This window comes from Manihot esculenta, chromosome 2, assembly GCF_001659605.2.
Source record: "Manihot esculenta cultivar AM560-2 chromosome 2, M.esculenta_v8, whole genome shotgun sequence".
Lineage (NCBI taxonomy): Eukaryota > Viridiplantae > Streptophyta > Magnoliopsida > Malpighiales > Euphorbiaceae > Manihot > Manihot esculenta.
Window position 1 is genome coordinate 3,343,360 of NC_035162.2, and position 8,950 is coordinate 3,352,309.

The 8,950-nt window shown below is 32.4% G+C and overlaps 1 non-coding gene across 1 annotated transcript; it reads right to left on the minus strand.

Annotated features, from left to right (window-relative positions):
- Positions 1-1,692: 1,692 nt before the first annotated feature.
- On the minus strand, positions 1,693-8,291 carry LOC110602544. Its single transcript, XR_006349962.1, has 12 exons — positions 7,908-8,291; positions 7,095-7,167; positions 6,842-6,952; positions 6,635-6,767; positions 5,669-6,013; positions 4,470-4,789; positions 4,087-4,183; positions 3,947-4,009; positions 3,635-3,720; position 3,477; positions 3,176-3,316; positions 1,693-2,152 (listed from the first exon to the last, which is right to left on the minus strand). It is a non-coding gene; the product is annotated as an uncharacterized LOC110602544 (transcript).
- Positions 8,292-8,950: the final 659 nt, after the last annotated feature.

Here is an 8,950-nt window from a genome sequence, read left to right on the forward strand (position 1 = left end):
CTCTTATACATTCGGGATTGTGTCTATAAAACGCCGAAGAGAATTAAATGGTAGTCTGATAATGAAAAATGACACAGTATATCTGTACGTACAGTTTCGCGTAATAATAATAGAGTATGTCAATACAGAATAATGATTATATATGTCATTAGAGAATAAAAAAAAAAATACGTGAATCGATTAAATCAAATTCACAAAAACATACATTGAATCTATGCGCTATTAAATCTTAGGATATTAGATACCATGCGCTCTCTTGAACTTGATTCCTTTGTAGTTTTTACTCAGTATTTTAAATGCAGAATTATCTTGCATTGATAAAATTAAAAATAAAAAAAATTCCCCGCTGCTGGTGAATTATAATTTATGATTATTTTTTAATCAATTGATGATTTCTTGACTTATGTGAACAAGGCAAGGCCAAGCTATTTGCTTTTGAATTGTAGTACTTTGATTGGACTGGATCTACAAAATATGACCACCCATTCATGCAGTCCTATCATACCTGCTTTTTTGTTTTTTACTTTTTTTCCTCAAAATCATACCTGCCTTTGAAGCCTCTGTAATTATTTCTTTTAATATTTTCAAACATGTTTTTGTTATGAAATTGATGGAAATTATATAAACCGTTTAAAGTATTTACGTTCCACTTGTATATTAAAATTATTTAAACTAAATTTTTTAATATATATTTTTAATAAAATTATAAAAAATTTTAAAAATCACTACATTGATAATTCCTAGAAGAAATTATAATTCTCTCACCATTTAGTATCAACTTAATTATAAGTTTATTTTTAAAAATATAAGGATTACTATATAAGTTTTCTTAAATTGCAATACTTAAATTAGTGTTTATCATTTTAAAAAAAATAAAAGAAAAAAAAACTTAATTAATATGAAGAGTTCAACCGAATTATTTTCTGAAAAAATCATTTTTAATTTAATTAGATTATGAAGTACTTCCCCTATAATAAAAAAGTGAAGGTTCTGATTTTTGAAGGAATAAAATTTTTTAAATAAATTATTCTACAGCCAGTATTTATTTTGTAAGTACCTCTTGATTTTTCTAAATTTTGTAGAAACCGTAGAAGCAAAGTTCCTATCTGATGAGAATAAAAAAATAAAAAAAATAAAAATTCCTAGCTGATAAAATGAATTGGGGTAAATGGCCGAAAAGTGGAACGTTCTTTTGTCAAATCGATAAATACCAGATAGAGTGCATACAATCAATGCTTCATTTACTATTGAGACTAATAATGTAAAACTTATCGTTAGGAAAAATTAATATTTAATTTTTATATTATAGAAAATTTTATTAATTTTTAAAAAATATATAAAATTATTTTTATATTTTAAAAAATTAATTAATTAATCTATATTTATTAAATGATTTTTCAATATCATTTTAATTAACGCATTTGAAAATACAGTAATATATATTTTTAATAATAATGTCAAACAAGTGCAAGTGGGTTGACACTAAAACATATGTTGCATTTTAAAGCAATGCAGGCTGCTGGTCTTAACAATTCTGTTCTCAGGTTTCAATGACTAAAATTTTAAATTAATTAAAATCAAACATAATTATAAGAAAATTTGATTAAATTATTTTCCTATAAAATGATTTTTTTTTTCTCCTGAAAGCAAACTCTTTTAACAAACTCACTAACAGCTGAAACTGGGAAATATGCAAATCTTCAAAGAAATTATAGCATAATTTATATTACAGTGACCAAAAAGGAATCCAAAATTCATGGGCTACAATTCAAGCCAAGCAATACTGATTACTGACCGAGTTGTGATAGAGACATTGTCCCACTCAAACCCACCATGGCTTCTCTGTTAATTCCTTTGAGAAAATATACTGGAACCTTGAGCTGTAAGGTAACCACTCTATGATCTGAGATGCCTTCTTGCTTGATTTCCTATGACTGCATTTCTTAATTGAATCATGGAGTTTCTTATCGACATTTTCGGTAATCCATTCAAGAAGATCATCTGAGTTGATAGAGGCTTCCTTTGCAAATCTTTCAAGCAATTTGGGTAGAAACACTTTCCTCGATTTTTTTACAACTGTATTTGTTTGAAGAAACTCTCTTTTTGCTACCTCCATTTCCTCTTTAACACTTGATGCTTTATACACTTTTAGCTGCAAATATGCAATGGGAAAACCCTCAAAAACTTCATATAATGCCAATGTGTTGAATATCATTTTCTATAATAATGGATATTAATCAAAGATTCAAAGTGCTTTGAATGTTGTTATAGGTTATAAGAAGTAAAAATATTAATATAGGAAGTAAATATTAATAGATGGTTCAGTTACTTAATCTTAGAAATTGTATAATCATAAACTTATTTTCCTTTCTATCTAGATACCATCTCTCGTGTATAAATAAATTTAATATTTATTATGGAACAATAAAATATTATCTTTCTATATGGTATCAGAGTCTCACCTATAGAGATTTAAATTTTGAAAACTTAGGGTTATATTCATTTGGCTTACCATTTAGAGATTTAGGGTTATGTTCATTTGAGTTACCTATAAAGGGTAATGTTTGGGTAACGTTTGGAGATTTAGGACTCGTTTACTTATAAAAGTAACATTTGGATTTGGAGACTTAGAGTTTTATTCATTGGGTTACCCATAAAGGTAACGTTTGAAAAAGTTTATTTGGGTTATCTAGGACTGTATTCATTGGGTTAGTATAACGGGTAACATTTGGAGACTTAGAATTCTATTTATTTGGGTTACTGTAAAGTAATATTTGGATACTTAAGATTCTATCCATCGGTTATTTATAAAGGGTAACATTTCGAGATTTAGAGTTCTGTTCATCGGGTACTGTTCACGGATTTTGTTTTTCTTATCCTTTGTTTATTTTAACTGTTTTGAATTAGTTGTTCTTATATAACTGAAATTGATTATATATATGTAACAAGTTGGGCATAATTAATATTTACATTCTAATTTGAGAGGGAGTGTTATAGGTTATATAAAATAAATATGTTAATATAGGAAATAAATATTGACAGATGAGTCAGTTGTTTAATTTTAGGAATTTTATAATCATAAATTTGATTTTTTTTTCTGTTTAGATACCGTGTCGCATGTATAAATAAGTTATATTTCTATAAATGTAAAAGGAGAAATGAAGCGATAAATTACCACAGGATCAGAGAAAGCTCCAGTGCAGAGGGCAAAGCAGACTAGGGGTTGGGCATCTGATAGACCAAACTTGGAACTAATAAGTTGCCTTTCTTCACTGGATTTTTTCCGCAACGCAGTGGAAAGGATGGTCTCAAGCCACTGCAATTTGTACAAAACCATCTAAAATCCGCATTTAGGAAGCATGGGATCATGGTCAGAATATTTCCATTAAAATGATTAATCATACTGCCCTTACACTACTTGGAATGACTGCAAAAAGATGCTTCAAGAAATATCTGAATGAAATCTCCAAGTACACTCTTATTTACAATTTTTATTTAATTAAATGTTTATATGCACGTTGCTTTAATACATAATGCGGACACCAAAAAGGAGCTTGTAGAAACAATTCCATTGGATTGCTGAAAATTCTTTGGACAGCATTAAGCTAATCCATAACAGATGAGAATCGCATACCGTTCCAACTCGGGTGTGCGAAAGCCGAAGATTGACTGTTCTATAGCATTTGCACTGCTTATGTGGCTACCAATGTTATAAGCAGCCTACACATTACAGAAAGGTCCATCAATTCTGATTCTCCAGAGAATGCATATGAAGAGTAACCCAAAGAGAAAAAAAAGTTTAAGTCCAGTTTTTCTATGTAAAGAGCAAGCTAATGGAAACTCGAGAAATATCCTCATGGGGATCATATGATAATTCAATGGTCGGCCTCATACAAATTTGAGTTCCATTAATTGCAGGATGGATAGAAATAAGGAAGTGCACTACCTTATGAAACAAGGCTAACCTCCTCAGAGAGCTGCGAGGGATTCCATATGCTAAATAGGCCTGTCCAAGAGAAAAAAAACCTCTTATTTCATGCGACACATCGTTAAGAAGAAACAATCTTCTGATAATGTGATCTTTTACATAACAAGGGCATTATACACATTGATCCAGAAAGCAATTTGGGCATTGTTTTCCATCTGATGAACAGTCACCTTCTCCATTTGCTTCACAAGAACTCTAAAAATGAAATGCATGTTATGTAAGTTCATCAGTAAAATAAGTAGAGGCAGGAATTGAGGTATTGAAAAGTAGACCACAGAAATTACAGAGATGCTAGTCCATTCTTTCCCTTAAACAGATTTAACCTGAACTTAATTCAGATTGAAAAACTCATGCCTAAAAAGAGTTTCCAGCGCAAAACCCCAATATCTGCAGAGACAACATAGAACTCTGTCCTTTTGCTTTAGGTTCTTCCTCCTCTTCCCCACTCCCCTAATTGCGACTTTGCGAGTTTGAAATTTACCTATAGTTGTTGATGGCATAAGATGCACTAGATAACTGACTTCTATCAGTTGATTTCCAAGATATTTCTACCGTGGATTTGCAAGACCAATCTCGATCCTGTCCAATATCATGCCGAGGGATTACAAGGTTAGTGGATGACCTCGACAATAGAGGTGATCTATTTTTTCCAGGGACAGATGCTGTGCTATGAAGCCAGCAGTATACTGCAGCCATACACCTAACCATTTCCTCAGACAACTTGCTTGGGCACTGATAAAGATGGTCTTTTAGAGTTCGCAGCATTGAGGATTTCTCCATAACGTGAATCTGTTCCTCAGCCTGAGAAAAAACATAAACGAGAACGTTAAGATGACCGATGATAGATCAGTATCCTGAAGCATATAGATTTCAATAACATGCACTAGGAGTAATGGTGTGTCAGGGACTCAGGATGATGGATTGAAAAATAAAATCCTTCCAACAAGTCCATTAACAAGGGTCACTGACTCACAGCAAGAAGTCAATTTATGATAAGCATGGATTATATATTTGTGTGAATAAAATCACTGTAAAATCCTATTACCATTTCACACACATTACACAATAGTTACAATGGAAACCATAATGAGGAAAGAAATATTTTGCAAATGCTACATGAAATACAACAGAATGATATCTATCATTTTAAATGTAAGACTTACTGTTGTAGTAGTTTTGGTTTCTTAACGAGAAAAGATGTTTAATATGTGGAAACACGCCACCTGTAGGAAGGCTTACTCTTAACTGAATGTCTGTTTTTCACAAGTCTAATCCTGCTTGACTGCTCAACCAATGTTCATAAATGAAATTTCAAAAAGCATGTGGGCAGTTGCTATTTGGCATTAAACCATCTAGGATTATGCATACACCCAGTTTCTAAATGGCAAAACTTATAGATATCAAAAGCTTATGTACAGAAAAGCAGAAAAAGGAATGAAATCTTTTCTGACAGCTGCCAAGAAAATTCAGAGCAGAAACCTACAAACAAGAAATCAGTCACTCTTCATAATTGCAAGATCAATGTCGTTTTATGACAGGATTGCAATGATCTAAACATGCTAACCATTTCAAGTTCACTGACAAAGTTCCATAAACGCATGCTGAAATATTGTTTGGGAAAACAAGAAAATCAATAGATAAGACATATCTTTCTTTGAATCAAACTGATAAATGTCCTACCCTGACGCAGTCAAAAGTCTTCTCAAATTGAATATCACTTTTTCCAAGGAATGATGGAGCATCACTAGCCTTGGAGGATATTTTCGCAGACTCCCTGATAGAAACTAGAGCTTGCAGGGGTCGCAGAGGCAACTTTTTTGACGAGCAGAAAGCACTTGAAATAATACTTGGGTGTTTCCTGGATACTTGCTTTGTATGGGCAGGAGAAGCAACCCCTGAGTTTGGATCAGAAGGAGCCTGACTAACACAATTTTCAAAAATACACCGATACATAGAGAGCACATGCTGCTCGCGGTTTGTGACCTCTTCTTCCAGTAACTCAATCTCTGCAATCAACTCCTTTGTCTGAAATCAACAAATGATTTGAAGGTTACTGTAACCTTTCCATTTCATAAGAAAGATATAAGAATATTACACCAGGCCAACTTTCACATTATGCCACTACATTTCAATAATTACGGTACAATTTGTATGATGAAAAATAGGAGCACAACAAACAATGGACGTGACCAATGCCACATGAGCTCAGACTCAGAACCACTGATTTCTTGTTAACTTTCTTACAAGGGCCGTATCCCACGGAAGCTAGGTCTTAGCAAATATAAAAAAATGAGAGATTTATGGAAATCAATTCAAGAAAACTACAAGCATGATTAACAATAAACTTCTGCATCAGATGATTGTATTTAAGCATCCTGAACATTAAATATGAAATGCATTATAGGAATTTTTTAAGATTTGGTTACACAGGAATCAAGATTGTTAAGCAGTGATACAACTAGGGCCTATTTCAAATCCATTGCATGTTATCTAAAAGCAAAAAGAACTATTTGCTGCTGCTAATGGTTTAGTAAGTAAACATTTCAAGCACAATTACTATAGCTCCAGATTCAATTTGCTTAATACTGACTGGCTAAAAAACAAAATCCTTCTAGGAATTAAAACCCTCAAAGGTAAATTAGTTACCTGAGTAGCAAAATGTCTATGTCCAGGAGATAAAGTACTTGAAGCTCGGCCCATTGCTCTATCTAGCATCAGGCGCATAGATTTCACTGGCTTGCAGATTGAGCTGCTGCAATCGAAATTGCAGCAGCTCAATCTGCAAGCCAGTTTTGAAAGAAAAAAATTCAGATGCAACCTTGCATATTAATGCAAGGGAACAGTGATGCTTACATCTGTTTCTAAGGAGGCCTGATGCTTTGATGAATTATTTTTATTTGTACAATAAGGATAGTCAGATGTATGGCTTTGTGTCCTATAAGCCCTCGTAGAAAACAGTGACATTTGTTAGATTCAGGGTTAAAAACTAGTGAGTTATCTCATTCTCAGCTGTGTTCTTTATCAAAAGCTTTAACCATGCCATGCCAGTAAAGAAGATAACATAAAATTAACACAAATTTGACATAGATGAAATATGTAGTCTGACATATGTTCCATTCTGGTCCTTTATAGAATGCAAAACTCCACCTCCTGATACCTCCAACTTCTGCTCCGATTCACTGAAATGAAAAAGAAAAGCCACAATGTCAAAAAATGAACAGATGAATCTAATGTTTGCAAAGGCCCATCTACTCACCAGATTCAAAATTTTGAATTGGTTGCAGAATGCATTATGGACTCACATATCATTTATCAAATCATATTTATGTATATTTCCCTTCATGCAACCAAGGAAATTCGATGGAAACTTGCAACAGAAAGGAAAAGAAGATAACAATGATCCAATTAAAGCAAAGTTGGAAAATTAGAACATGTCTTGAGGTTGCCAATTTCTCCTTCCAAAAGTAGAATCACCTGAAAGTACTATTTGGTTCTATCAATTACCTTTTAAAGATTTACTTGCCTCTTATATACAACTATCTCATATTCCCTCAACTTGTCAAACATACACTGGAACTCCCTCCAAAGCTTACTCAACTCATCAGATTTCTAACATTCATTTTTATAAATGTTCAACTTCATTGTTTCACATAATCCAAACAAAGTGTCCGAGAGACTCTCCTCCCACAAATTGAAAACTGAAAGAGAAAGAAAGAAAATCTACTCGTGCATCCAAAAACCAGAGACTGATGATGGAAGGACCAAAAATGGGCAAAGAAATAGACTACAAATAATTTTATTTGCTATCTTAGATGCTTTCCCACTTGGAGTCAACTTGCCATTTGACAACAATAAATATTCATAACACCAGAAGCAACTGCAAACAAGAAGCATATCAAATTTAGTTTATGAATTATACGTTTTGGAGCATTCGTGTTGGACATGAGTATGTGGAGGCGGCCAGTAAATTCCATTCTCTCTTTTAGCTGCATCTTCATTCTCTTCTACACTGAAAACATCCATTTCACCATTCCTCATAATTACCAAATGGGCAGCACCAAAGCGCTTACATTCTTTAACAATTCAATGATATGAGACTATAGACCAACTTAAACAGCGTAATGAACAACACCCTAAGAGATAATAAAACAATAAAAAAGAAAGAAGGAAATGTCTTTAATATGAGTATATTTGAAAAGAGAGCACCGGATTTTCTCAGCGTAATTGAAAGGATAGAGCTTTAAGCAGCGCATCGGAAAAGGAAAGTGTTCGAATTGAGAAAGAAGAAGAATTTGAAGTAAATAAGCGAAAGTTACCATAAATAAATGGGATCATACAGTGCCTGCTGCTATTGAATTGAATATCCTACTTCTGGGTTGTTGGGTGCATTCAATGCCACTATTAATTTCATCTGATTGCACGACAATGCAAGATGGAAACTGTATAGTTTAGGAGCATGTGGTGGTGAATTGTGTACGTGAACAGTCTCTACCTGAAGAAAATTACCCGTCACGATTCTGAATCTGCTTCGGCTGCAAACTGCAGGGTCAGGATAACTGGTCTAACAAATGATACCCGAAAATATATTTTTTCTTTCGTATTTTGTTCCCTCTCAGAGCTCTTCTTAATAGGATTAATATCCAATATTATTGAGAAATAAAATTTATTGATTTTTAAAATTTAATTTAATGACACAAATTATTTAATTTATATGAATTAATATAAGTCATCAATCTCTTAAAAATGTACTAAATAAACTTTATTATTTTAACTATATTAATTTTACCTTTTAATTTCTATAAAAAAATATAAGTATATATTTTACAGGATGAATAATAATATTTTTTCATATATAATTTTTTAAAAGCGTTTTTTTATTTGGAAACTAATGTCAAATAGGCATTTAATGGTTTTGACTCTGTATTTGGTTGACAATTTTAGATTATATGCATGCAATTTCTC